The sequence below is a fragment of the Triticum aestivum genome, chromosome 4A (genome assembly GCF_018294505.1).
Source record: "Triticum aestivum cultivar Chinese Spring chromosome 4A, IWGSC CS RefSeq v2.1, whole genome shotgun sequence".
Lineage (NCBI taxonomy): Eukaryota > Viridiplantae > Streptophyta > Magnoliopsida > Poales > Poaceae > Triticum > Triticum aestivum.
The window spans coordinates 87,267,976-87,282,760 of NC_057803.1; positions in this window are offsets into that span (position 1 = coordinate 87,267,976).

Here is a 14,785-nt window from a genome sequence, read left to right on the forward strand (position 1 = left end):
AGCGCGATTCATTACTTGCTCAATGCGCTTCTCAGGAAGAATTTGTTCCTCCATGCTTGAAGTGCATTGAACGTGAATCTGCTAATTCTTCACCTGAATGTTCAAATGCTGCTAATGTTTCAAATTCTTCACATGCCTCTGCTATCACTAATTCCTCATCTGAGGACATTGCTAGTATCACTAACAATGCAGGGCTAAAGGAATTGTACATGACAGGCATGTACAAAAGCCTCAAAGGGCATCAGGCTCTTTGTGATGTGCTTAAAAAGCAGATCCTCAACAGGAACCCTAGGAAAGAGGGTATTGCCTTTGAGAGGAAACTCAATGCTGATGGTACATATTGGAAGCCTGAGCAGTACCCCAAAACTACATGGGTTGCTGCAAAGGTACCTCCAATTGATCCATCTAACTTATCTGGATTTGCATGTGAATCTCCTCATTCTGATGATGAGTCAATTGACTCCAACTATAAGCTATTCAAAAATCAGAATGGTGAGTATTTGCTAGATATGTTGGCACTAACTGTAGGAACGGCTCCTCTATGCAGAAAATCTGGGTTCCCAAAAGATGTCTTGAAAATCTTCAGGTGAATGTCATCATGACACCACCTGTGAAGAATAGGAACCCCATATCAAATTCCTCATATGGATCAAAGTCCTCACATGAACATCGTCATGCTAATCCATCTGTTTCGCAGGGAAGATCTAAGGATTATGGATATGTGCATTATTCTTCAAATCATTATGTCCATAAGTCCTCGAAGAATTTCTCTGCTTACTCTTATGCTTACTCTAACCCCTCTTACGTGAAACGAAATGGACTTCCTTCTATGCCGTCCTTCTCGTATGGAGCTCGCAGAATGATGAACTCTTTGCCACCCCTTCAAATGTGGGTGGTGAAGAAAAAGAACTAATCTCTTCTGCAGGGTCAGGTATCCAGACGTACGTAACCGTCTGAAGAATTTGCTGGAGACCTGAGCATGCCTGATAGGACGCAGGCTAATCATGAAGAAATGAACTTTCATTTCTCACGTCCTCATATTGCTTTATCACTTCTTTTACTTGATGAAATTGATCTGATGAATTGATGTCATATTCTTCACTGATGAAGTATATGAGTTTGTAAGCTGCACTAATTCATCTGCAGGATGATCAACCCAAAGCCACTGAGTGGGTCCTCGATAGTGGATGTACAAACCACATGACTGGTGACAAGAATCTATTGATGGATGCTCCATTATCTCCATCGCATCTGAAGCATATCATTTTTGCTGACAAAGGCAAAAGTCAGGTATTGGGTCTAGGTAAGGTTGTGGTTACAAAGGATCGACACATGGACAAAGTCATGCTTGTTGAGTCCTTAGGATACAACCTTATGTCTATCTCAATGCTTTGTGATCTTGATATGGTTGTTGTCTTTGGCAAGTACCATTGTGTTGTGGTTATGGAAGCTGACAATTCCGAAGTCTTCGAAGGCTTTAGGAGAGGAGACCTGTATATTGTTGATTTCTCTACATGACCACAACCAGCCGTGTGCTTACTTGTAAAAGCTTCAGAAGGCTGGCTCTGGCATCGACGACTTGGTCATGCAGGCATGAGGAATTTGCACACACTTGCAAAAAAGAAGCATGTCATTGGCATCGAGAATGTCAAATTCCTCAAGGATCACCTATGCGGAGCCTGTGAAGCTGGAAAGATGACGAAGGCCAAGCATCCAGCGAAGACTATCATGACCACCACTTGCCCATTTGAATTGCTTCACATGGATCTCTTTGGTCCTAATCATTATTCTGCTATTTCAAATGAAGCATCTCAATATGGCTTTGTTATTGTTGATGATTATTCTCGCTATACATGGGTACACCTTGTTACTTACAAACATGAAGTGCAGGATGTCTTCAAACGATTTTCCTCGAGGGCTTCAACCAACTTTGGTGTGAAGATCAAGCACATCAGAAGTGACAATGGCACTGAGTTCAAGAATTCTGGTCTCAATGACCATCTTGATGAACTTGGTATTACTCATGAGTTATCTGCTCCCTACACTCCTCAGCAGAATGGCGTCGTGGAGCGCATGAACAGGACTCTTGCTGAGATGGCTTGCACTATGCTTGATGAATACAAAACACCTCATCATTTCTGGACTGAGGCAATTGATACTGCGTGCCACATCATCAACAGAGTATATCTTCACAAATTCTTCAAAATGACTGCCTATGAACTCCTCACTGATAAGAAACCCAATGTAAGTTATTTCAAAGTCTTCGGTGCTAAATGTTGGATTAGAGATCCTCATCACAACTCAAACTTTGCACCAAAAGCACAAGAAGGTTTTATGCTTGGTTACGGAAAGGACTCGCACACCTACAGAGTCTTCAACAACGTTCTTCACAAAGTTGTTGAAACTGTAGATGTGCGGTTCGATGAAACGAATGGCTCGCAAAGAGAGCACCTACCTACTATGATAGATGAACCAGCACCTGAGAAACTATCAAGTTCAAGGCTACTGAGGATGTCATTCCTACTGAAGAATCTGCTGAAGAATTCATTCCAGAACATGAAGAACGTAGAGCTAATGCACCTGAAGAAAATGCTGAAGAAAACGCTGATCAAACTCTTCAACGACAACCAGCTCATCCTTGCATTGCAAAAGAAGTGCAAATTGAAAAGATCATCAATGACATCAAAGCGCCAGGTCCTCTCACACGCTCAAAAGCTTCACATTTGTCTAACTTTTGTGGGCAGTATGCTTTTGTCTCTATTACAGAGCCCACTAAGGTAGATGAAGCATTTCTGGAGCCTGAGTGGATTCAGGCCATGCAAGAAGAATTACATTAGTTCGAGCTCAACAATGTTTGGGAACTGGTCAAACGTCCAGATCCTTGCAAGCACAATATCATTGGCACAAAGTGGATCTACCGCAACAAGCAAGATGAAAATGGCCTTGTGGTGAGGAATAAGGCACGACTTGTAGCTCAAGGCTACACACAGGTTGAAGGAATTGATTTCGATGAAACTTTTGCACCTGTTGCTAGACTTGAGGCTATTCACATATTACTTGCTTATGCTAACCATCATGATATCACTCTATATCAAATGGATGTGAAAAGTGCATTCCTCAATGGTAAGCTTGAGGAAGAAGTATATGTTGCTCAACCCCCAGGTTTTGAAGATCCAAAAATCCTGACAAAGTCTTTAGACTCAACAAGGCCCTCTATGGCCTCAAGCAGGCCCCACGGGCTTGGTATGATACTTTGAAGGAACTCTTCATGAAGAAAGGCTTCAAACCCGGATCACTTGACCCTACTGTCGGTGTCAAAACCGGCGGATCTCGGGTAGGGGGTCCCGAACTATGCGTCTAGGCCGGATGGTAACAGGAGGCAAGGGACACGAAGTCTTACCCAGGTTCCGTCCCTCTTGATGGAGGTAAAACCCTACGTCCCGCTTGATTAATATTGATGATATGGCTGGTACAAGAGTAGATCTACCACAAGATCGGAGAGGCTAAACCCTAGAAGCTAGCCTATGGTATGATTGTTGTTCTGTATGTTGTATATCCTATCGACTAGCCTGGCCCTGGTTTATATAATGCACCAGAGGCCTAGGTTAACAAGAGTCCTAGCCGAATACGCCGGTGGGGAGAAGTCCTTGTCTTGATCGCCAAGTCTTTGTGGAATCTTCCTTGTATGCGGCAGCTATCCGAACTGGCCCGTGAGTATACGGCCATGGGGGGCCTCGGCCCAATCTAATAGATCGGGAGACGACGTGGTGAGTACCCCCTAGTCCAGGACACCGTCAGTAGCCCCCTGAACCGGTCTTCAAGTTAGGGACGCTCCTCGATTCTTCCGAACTATTCTTCATCTTCGGTCGTCGGTCTTGAAAACTGGTTCAACAAATCTTCTTTATCTTCAATCTTGAGGATCTCCAAAATGCATTCGACGAGTTTACATGTCGGGTATCCGAGGAGCCCCTTTAAGTTTCCGGCCTTTACCAATGCCTTGTTATTTTTATGCCATACCTCGGGTTTGAAGTTGTTCCCGGGCGGCAGCGTCCTCTTGCGTCCGAGCTCCAACGCCGGACTGTATTTGAGGTATCTTTTGCAACCGAGCACCAACGCCGGACCGCTTCCCATCTCTAACGCCGGAATGTATCCGAGCTCCAACGCCGGACTATGTTTCCGAGCTCCAACGCCAGACTGTATATCCGAGCTCCAACGCCGGACTGTATTCGAGCTCCAACGCCGAACTATATCCGAGGTGTCGTAAATCACCTTGGTTCAAAGAACTTTGAAGGAGTTTAGCCGAGCTTAATGCCGGAAATGCCCTCTATGGAGCCAGCCACTAGCGCCCGAGCTTTATGCCGGGCTGCTTCCGAGGTGGTGCACCACCCCGAATGTGGGCCGATTTTTGTGAATATTTTTTATTAGTGCAATTTATTCTCTACCGAGATATATAGCCAGTAGCCCTCAAGGTGTGCATCGGTCTAAAACCCGAGATGCACCTGAAGGATGACGTAAGACTGCTGATCCCAGTAGCCGCTGAGACTCAGGTTGATTTGCAAAATCAGCCGGAGGATCAAGTCCAAGATCGGCAGAATACTTCGGGACACTAAAAGCAGCATGTTCAGTCCTCGAGACTCAGGTTGGGTGCGGCCGACCAACCTGAGGATCAAAATCTCCTCGGAAACTATATTGCACATAAAATTTTCTGCATTGGACAAGCAATGCAGTAGCCCCCGAGACACTGGTCGGGTGGTAACACCATATCAGGGGATCAATGTGCCCCTTTAATATTTGTAAATAATAAGCCCAAAGCCCAGTAGCCCCTGAGCCTTAATGCAGGCACGGGTGGCCGAATTAAGGATCAATATCCATAGTAAAAGCACAAATTATGTGAAATGACTCTATGTATCCAAGTACTTTACGTCATTAATGCTCGAATCTGCATTGTACAAAACTTTGTTGACCAACCATCGGCTTCCACCTCCTCGGCCAGTAGCCGAGGAGTGTTGTCCTACTTTATAAAGCCTTTATGAGGGCAAAGATTTACAACAAACAAGGCAATCTGGCCATACGGTTTTATAAACAAAGGTACGCAGAGAGTTATATTATTGTTTAATAGAAGAAATGTCTTCCAAAGAAAATAGTCCCGCTATCAGTTCCTTTCTTTGGGTTGTCATGCTAAGCATAATCATTAAACCTCAGCTCTAATGTAAGAGCAAAATATTGAGGATTTAGTTTGGGAGGCCAGTTAATAGCCCCCGGTAGTGTTCGGCGACAGTCGGGGTCAAGCCGTAAACTCTTCGGCCAATGTTATGAACGGCCCATCATTTAACATAGTCATCAGATCGCTGACCAGTTTACGCTTATTGTGAAAGTCAATTTTCGGCTTTATTCACTGAGGTGCTTAACCATGTGAGCTGGAAGCACAATCGCAGTGGTTCTCCCTTTGCACGCCTAGCCGAACAAAACGGAACATAGGAAGCAAGTGCAGGAGCTGGGCAACCCAACTATTGACCGAAGACACAATTTGAAACCGATGCATATATAGCAATATCTAAGAATGTTTTTGCCGAATCCCTAAAGGTGTCCGGCGTTGCACTGCGAGACTAATGCTGGAAAAGCACAAATAGTTTAAAAGTGCCAAAAAGCTTGGAAAACCAAGAAACGTCAGTAAAAACATGATGTCCGAACAATATCAAGTGTTTGGTGCCAATCCGAAAGTTGGTCTTAGAAAAAAGAAGTGCTTCTGTCGTGCTTTAACATGATACATCCTATCTCAAGACTTCGAGCGGGTCAGCCTACGGCTTCAACCTCCTATCCCGAGGGCGGAGTACTTCTCATCAGGCCAGTTTAGCAAACTAAACTCTAGCGGCTTTGAGAGAGAAATTAGGCTCCCCGGCTAGTGACCGCACACTCGTGTCGAAAAAAGGAGTGATAAATAATAATAATAAAACTTTGCAACGACTAAGAAGAAGAACACTTATTATAAAACGGCTCAAATAAACTTAAGAGCCCCCAAGTGACTTGCGTAGAAGAATGATTGCATGTACCGAAGTACTTATATCATATCTATGTTCAACCGAACTTTAAACGCGTCTTAACCGACCGTCAGCTTCTCCTCTTCGGTCAAGGACCGAAAAGTGTTATGTACTCCATCGGTCGAGAATATCGACGGTGTTTCCAATAACCAGGCAATCAGGCCATAAGGCTGTAACAGACAAAGCGCGCTCAGGGAACTTATGCTATATTACCGTGAAGTGTAAGAAGCATCTTCGAAGAAAATAGTACCCCCACCGATACCTTTCTTCGGTGCTCATTGTTATTATGAGACTTGTGCAATAGATTTTTTGTACTCTTGAGCTCCGTTGTGTGCCGACCATCATTGAAAACTATAAGAGCGCTAGCTTTCGGCTTCACCCAGTCTGAGGTCCGACTCGGGCGACCCGATCGTGACAATCGCAGAGGTGCTCCCTTTACTCCCTAGCCGAACAATCGGGAACGTAGGGGTAAACACAGGAGCGAGGCAACCCAGCTTGCAAATCGCTTAAGTCAATATGGTGCATATTGTGGCGTAATACACGAACAAGGAACGAAGCCGTACAAGTATAATCATATGCAAGTGGAAAAGCTTCATGAAGGAAGCCCCCAAATGAATTGGGTATTTGAATTTATGCGTCACAAACAAAGTTTGGACAAGGAAGTTTTTTACAAGCAACTTTTTTCCAAAAATGTATAATGCTTGGTCGAACCGAACACAAGTTAGAAATTAAAGCTTTGAGCATGAAAGCGACTTAGCTGGTTAATGTGTTCGGTATTGATGACGTGGTCCGAGCTTGATGCGGGGCAAGGTTCCATCCCCCAAGCTGGTCCCGAGGTGGCAGAGCGGAGAGCTCGACACGCCGAAGTGGTGACATAGCACGGTCAATGCAGACCGACAGAGTGACGCCGAAGTCCCCGGATCATTTTCCTGTGCACAAAACATAGTGCAAACCGGAGATAATAGTAATAATGATAATTAAAAAAATGTTGCATAATAAATAATTTATGCAAAGTGAGGAATAGAAGAAATATGGCCTGGTGCCGAAGTCAATGTCGATGCAGGGCGTCGGCGTGATGTAGTAAAGGCGTGGCAAAGCCTGAATTCACAGGTCGGTCCAAGCTCCGGATGCGGCGTTCGCCGGACTATGTACGGAAACTGATCGAACCACCGCGCGACCGTCGTTAATGCAGTCACCATTTTATAGACCTGTGTACATATCATGGACAAACCAGAGTAATAATTCCTTGGAAAAAATGAACCCAAACAAGCAAAAAATACTGGGATTAATAGCACCTGGTTTATTTGTTGTAGAAATCCGAAGCAAGGTGATTCCCCAAATTGGGACTCGTTCCGCACACCCATTGCCCGATGGGCGATAAAACGACGACATGGCAATGCTGGTAAATGTTGACTCGCCAAGGCAAAGCCCTCGGCCAGCTAACGTGACGGAGCTGGTCGGCTAGTGACGCCGAAGTGTCCGGAGTAGGTTGATGAAGAGATGGCGAAGCCCCAGGTCCAGCCGAGATGTCGAAGCCTCAATGTCAGCCGATGAGTCAAAGTAGGTCGGCGTGATGGACACCAGCTTGAAGAAGCAATAGTGCGGCCCTGCCGATGCAGGTCGTGCCGTGGTCGATGCCGGCTTGATGAAGCGACCGTGCGGCGATGCCGGTATGCCCGCTCCGTGTAATCCGTGGGGTGGTGATGTTGATGATGATTTATCCTTCGCGATGCCGGACTCTTGTTCAGCTTGCCGAGATGATGACCCGAAGAAGTTGAGCTCGGCTAAAGTGACGACGTGTCTAGCGCAGGTCGGCAGCCGTGGTGTAATATTGCCGGACTGGTTTGACACCAGCATGATGTTGAAGACCATGTTCAAAAGATCTTAAAGTTAGTGGGATGTGTTCGGGAACAAAACACAATACCCCATACAAAACTTCCTTCAAAAGGGATGTCCGAAATCCCGTTCATAAAAAAGATGAACTCGAGTCGGATTCGTTTTCCCGGAGTTTGGACGGTCGGATCGAGCTGAAATTTTGAGAGGTGGTAGATATAGGAATTCTGCAGCCGATCAACGGTTAGATCTTCCAAAGGACGTTCGAGCTAGAAGCTGGACACCACGCCCTAAACTCATCCAAATTCCCATCCAGATTTGACAGGGCTCCAGTATATCGTGGATTGCCAGAGATTCCTCCATCAAAACTCGACGAAATTTTCTAGGGTTGTTATAGACTTAGTTCTGCACAGTTCCACCAAAGCGATCGTCAAAGAGATTCTCGAGGAGATGGTGGCGGCAGATAAGAGTTCGCTGTCCAAAAAAAAAACAGCACGGTCGCTTGAGGGCAATGTTGACGTTGAGCCCCCGAGCTCCATAGATGATTCCTCCGTGATCTTGATAGAGATCGGAGTTGATGTTTGATGAAGGCCCTCGTCCGAACATGGTGATCCGAACACGGGGCGCAATTCTTGGTCGAACCAAGGTGACCAGTCGAACTGGTGACGAAGACGCCGAAGTCGCAGTTGATCTGCAGGCGAGCCATCGATCCTTTTGTCGATCACATAGCGAAACTCTCAATGAAAGCACCAATGTCGGTGTCAAAACCGGCGGATCTCGGGTAGGGGGTCCCGAACTGTGCATCTAGGCCGGATGGTAACAGGAGGCAAGGGACACGAAGTTTTACCCAGGTTCGGGCCCTCTTGATGGAGGTAAAACCCTACGTCCTGCTTGATTAGTATTGATGATATGGGTAGTACCAGAGTAGATCTACCACGAGATCGGAGAGGCTAAACCCTAGAAGCTAGCCTATGGTATGATTGTTATTCTGTATGTTGTATATCCTATCGACTAGCCTGGCACTGGTTTATATAATGCACCAGAGGCCTAGGTTAACAAGAGTCCTAGCCGAATACGCCGGTGGGGAGAAGTCCTTGTCTTGATCGCCAAGTCTTTGTGGAATCTTCCTTGTATGCGGCAACTGTCCGAACTGGCCCATGAGTATACGGCCATGGGGGGCCTCGGCCCAATCTAATAGATCGGGAGACGACGTGGTGAGTACCCCCTAGTCCAGGACACCGTCACCTACTCTTTTCACTAAATCTTATGATGGTGAATTGTTTGTGTGCCAAGTATATGTTGATGATATTATCTTTGTACTGACCAACGTTATAGTGATGAATTTTCCTATATGATGAGTGAAGAATATCAAATGTCTAGGATGGGAGAGTTGAAATTCTTCTCAGGTCTTCAAAATCGTCAACAACACAATGGCATATTCATATCTCAGGAGAAATACCTCAAGGATGTACTGAGGAAATTCGTCATGTAAGATTGCAAAGGCGTCAAAATTCCTATGCCCACGAATGGCCATCTGTGCACTGATGAAAATGGTATTGACTTCGATCATAAGGTATACCGCTCCATGATAGGTTCCTTATTATACTTATGTACATCTAGGCCAGATATAATGCTTAGTGTTTGCATGTGTGCCCGATTTCAAGCTGCACCGAAGGAATCACACCATAAGGCTGTGAAGCATATTCTTCGATATCTAGCTCACACACCAACACTTGGATTATGGTACCCCAAGGGCTCGGCTTTTGATCTTGTTGGATATTCTGACTCTGACTATGCTGGTGATCGTGTGGATCGCAAGTCAACAACTGGTACATGTCATTTCCTCGGACGATCCTTGGTCTGTTGGTCCTCAAAGAAACAAAACTGCGTATCACTATCTACTGCTGAAGCTGAGTACATTGCCGCTGGTTCTTGCTGTGCCCAATTGCTATGGATGAAGCAAACTCTCAAGGACTACGGCGTCAACATGAAGAATGTGCATGTCTTCTGTGACAATGAGAGTGCCATCAAGATTGCTCACAACCCAATTCAGCACTCGAAGACAAAGCACATTCAGATTCATCATCATTTTCTTCGTGATCATGTGTTGAAGGGTGACATTTCTATTGAGCATGTGAAGACTGAAGAACATCTAGCCAATATCTTCACAAAGCCCTTGGATGAGAAGAGATTTAGCAAGTTGCGGTGTGAGCTAAATATCCTAGAATCTTCGAATGTTCTTTGAAAAGGACACTCATCCTAACACTTATGCAAAATTGATGACTTAGATGTGCAACACATGAAGAAACCTTTTACTTCAATCAATGAAGAATAACACTCTTAGTGTGAAGAAATTAACGAAGAATTTGATTCTCAGAACCCTACAATAATTGTACGCGGTGTCTGAAATCATCATTCTTATACGGTGGGTCACGCCACCACCAAAAGTTGAAATTCCTCAAATTATTCATATTCTTCAACTTTGCATAGTCTTCACTGGTTCCGTCGTTTTTCTTCATTGGCTATATATATATATATATATATATATATATATATATATATATATATATATATATATATATATATATATATATATATATATGAGTTTATGTCCTCTACAACATTCACTTATTGCTATTTCTTCAAGTTGGTTTTCTGCTAAGTGAATGTGATCGGACCCTTCCCCTCTATGCTATACTCAACCTAATCTATTCACAAATTTTTCATGTGCGTTCTATTTGAAACTCGTTCAAAATCTTCACTGTGTCCTTGTCAGCTGAAGAAATTGCAAACAGAACTTTAAAACCTATCTTATCGAAATTTTCGGTCTTGCCGCTCAAACCGTTCCGCATCCCATGATACACATATCCACTCACCCACGATCTAACATGATCTCCACCTCTCACTATGTGGGTGACACATGTCATGTGAATGAGAAGGGTCAGGGGCACGTTCGTCCAATTTCTTCGGGCGAGCAGTTTTTCACCGTGGCTATAAATACCCCTCCTTCCCTTCCTCACTTCTTTTACTCCGCTCGACCTCTCTCTCCAGCTCGAGCTTCTCAAACCCTAGCACCGCCGCTACTTCATCGCCGCCGGTGAGGAAGAGCTTCACTGCCTCGACCTCGTCGCCGACGTACTCGCGCCGACCGCGGACATCTTCACTCCGCCGCCGCCGTAGCCGTCTTCCTCCGCCAAGTTAGGGCGTGGAAGATCTGCACAGATGAACTTCACATCTCCTCACTCCAGTTCGTCATGTTCTTCGTCCAGGGTAAATAAAAGTTACTTTTACTGCCCTCATTGATTCGAATGATTATCTACAAAATCTTCAAAAGTGTTTTTCTTCATATCTTCACACACGGAACACCTCACGAAGTCATCTGTTCTTGATTCGTTTCTCTAAGCATCATTTTTCTTCAAGATTCCTCAATTGTGTGGATCTTCGATCTATACAACTCTGGAACCAAAGATAAAGAACGCTTAGTGAAAATCTTCACGACTCATCTGGTCAAATTCCTCAAACTTGTTCTTTTTGAAAAACCTTCTGAGAACGCATATGACCTCTCCAAATTCCTCGCAACTATACTCTGTTCACAGGTACACATGTCAGCTGCTAAATCACTAGGTTCTCATAAACTTAACTCATTTGCGGCGTTCCTCGAAGAAAAGTTGCATACTTCTTCAGAGAATTCAATTGTTCAAATTCCTCAACTGAAGAAAATGGCTGATGGTAAAAGGCCACAGAAGGGAGGAAAGAGGCCTGAGGTAAATACAACGTTTGAAATCCCTGATGACATATATGCTAGGTACTGCACACCTCCTGAGGAAACCAAGAATGAGTGCAAAGTGCGCATTCAGAAGATAGAGAGGAGATGGGCAAGAGAATGGAGGGAGTACAGATATGTCACTCCTAAGTATATGAAGAAATTCGCACTCAATCCTCCATGCCCAAGAGCACCACTGGCACCTGGCCAAATTGCTGATCCCACCAGCCTCAAGCGAGGTGAGGACTAACCTGATGAATGGGCCAAGCGCCAAGGCAAGTTGGCTAAGCAAGCCAGAGAAGCAGTGAGGAAATTTAATGAAGACTCTGCTGCTGCTGCTGCCTCTGCTGAGGTCCTTGCTGTCAAGCCAAAGAAGGCTATGTCAAAGAAGCATGCGCACAAGCCAAGTGCTTCCTCGGCAATGCCCTCACGGCGAGAATCATCAAAGCCCTCACGGCCAATTCCTCATGCTGCTCCTATTCCTCCAAAGTCCTCAGCTCCTCCGCCAAAGCCTTCAGCTGTTCCGACCAAATCCTCAGCACCTGTGCATCTCGCTTCGTGCCAAAGGACTGTCGGCATCTCCATTGCCTCAGGTGTCTCAGCTAGTTCCTCAGCTGCACCAAGTTCCTCAGCTGGCCCCTCACTGCTCAAGACAAAGGCCACTGCTGGACGAGGTCCACGCCCAAGTCCTCAAAAGAAGCAAGTCACTTCCCAAGAGCCGTCTGATGAAGACGAAGCTGATGATGATGAACTTGCAGAAATCATCAGAGATAGGCAAGTCAGGGCCGCTAGAGTCAAAGGATCAGAGGTGCCGCTGCTTTTGGATCCCAAGCCGATCCTCGACTACATTGATGATTGGCACAAGGACCCCAACAATCCCTTGCCTGACTTCAAGCTGACTCCTGGCCAAAGTCATATGCTGACCCACTTCATTCAAGAAGAAAAGTGAAAATTTGAGAAGGCCAGGCAGATCAAGAAAGCGCAGTACAAGAAGGAGAAATTTCTGAAGAACAACATTGTCACTATGACAACTGATGAACTTGTAAAAATCCAATCTGAAATCAAAACCCTCAGCAATGACTTCAAAGCCTACTATGCTGATTGGCAAGGAAACAAAGTTAGATTTGTAAAGATAACTAAACAGTTCACTTCAAATGTTGCTGCCCCAACGCAACAGGAAATTCCTCAGGCTGAAGCATCTGCTCAGCCTACTGAAGAAAATGTGAGTTCCAGGGCCGATGACTACATTCCAGCCACTGAAGAAATTTCCGGGGCACCCACTAGTGGTCCTCCTGAAGAAACTGAAGAACTCAGGGCAACTGCATCAGTTGTGCCTGAAGAAAATCAACCAGATTCCTCAGCTGCTCCTGCACCAACTTCAACTCCAATCCTTCCATCTGCATCAGATGTGAAGAAGACCAAGGTTGCAGAGCGTGCTGAAGTGAAGAAAAGGAAAGCATCAGCTGCTTCAGATTCTTCAGCTCTGAAGAAAATGAAGCCTATGACAAGTTCATTTGCACATCCGATTGATGTTGTTCCCATCTCAACCAGGCCATCAAAGGACCTTGTTCCTTTTGATGAAGAATATGTGATTCCCAGCGGATCTGATGAAGCAACTCATTCTGCTGCTTCGTCTGAACCATTGGATGAAGAAATTGAAGTGTATGCGATCCCTTCAACACCTATCATCTCCTCGCATATGCCTCAGTTCACAGCTGAAGAGGCTGGCATTGAAGAAATGGAAGATGAAGATGTGGACATTGGCTACTCCACACCCATAATCGGTGATGAATTCTGGGAAAGTCGGCATCCAAACTCTCCAATGTTCACCCCTCTACAGCAAATTCCTCAGTCCCCCACACAAACTGTTCACATGGGATCTGAAGAAACTCATCCCACTGCATCTGTCCATGAGGAAATTTCAGCCACTAGCGCTGAAGAAACTGCTGCTGCTGAACAACCAACGACGCAGACTGCCACTAAGGAGGAACCAGAAATTCCTCAGCCTGAAGAACCTGCGATTGAGATTCCTTAGGTCGTGATGCAACTCACTGACACTCCTCTGCCGAAGCCAAAGGATCCATTCTCACGCAAGCAAAAGTTCAAGGCTGATGATTTCTTCGGCAAGCACGTATTCTTCGAAGATTACAACCCATATGACTCTGCTCGCATTAGGAAGAGGCGTTTCTAGACTGCTAGTCAAGCCAATTTCTATTCCTCAGTGTTGTTCAACAAGGAGAAGATTTTCTACCATGAGCATATTCCTCACATGGATATGGAATCTCTGCCAGGCTTCGCACCAGTCCTCAGTGTTCTTCACGACGCTGGACTGCTCAACTTCTGCTCTGACATCTGCGATTGGAATGAAGAACTGATTCTTCAATTTTATGCAACGCTGCACATCACCGGAGATGCTGAAGATGTGAATTCATGGGTGCTGGACTGGATGTCTGAAAACACTCACTACACTGCACCAGCCTCTGAATTGCTTCATGCTCTACCACTCAGTCCTCCCCTTGAAGAAGCTCGCTGCATCTACAGTGAACCTGAGCTCACACATCATTACATGCAGGTGCTGATGAAACCTTTGAAGCTAGGACAAGCACCAAGAACCAAATTCCTCGTGAAGGAATTGTTGTACGTGCCCAGAACTATTTATAATATTCTTACGAGGACAATCAGTCCTATCAAAGGTCAGGACTCATCTGATGAGGAAATTGTTGGCATCATGAAGAATCTGGTATTCAACATCATTCATGGCATTCCTGTCAATTATCACGATTTCTTCATGAGGACTATGCCAATGTTGCACTGTCTCCGTTTGAGCTGAAGCCTTATGCACCTTGGATCATGAGATTCCTCGGGACAAGGTCTTCACGCAACTACAAAGCTGATTTCCAGAATCATCTCAGCTACTTGCCCTCAATTGAAGTCCTCAAGCAGACATATTCCTCAGTTGATGGAAAGGGCAAGGCACCAGCTGTAATTGATGAAGGTATTCGTCCATTGGATGGTCAGTTTCGCAAAGCTGCATCTTATTCCACCAATGATGACTCTGCCACACATGACTCTGCCAATGCTCCCAAGTCCACTCCTCAAGCCACTGGTCCGCGCGTGATGACAGACCGTGAACTTCTGCTTAGTCTTCACC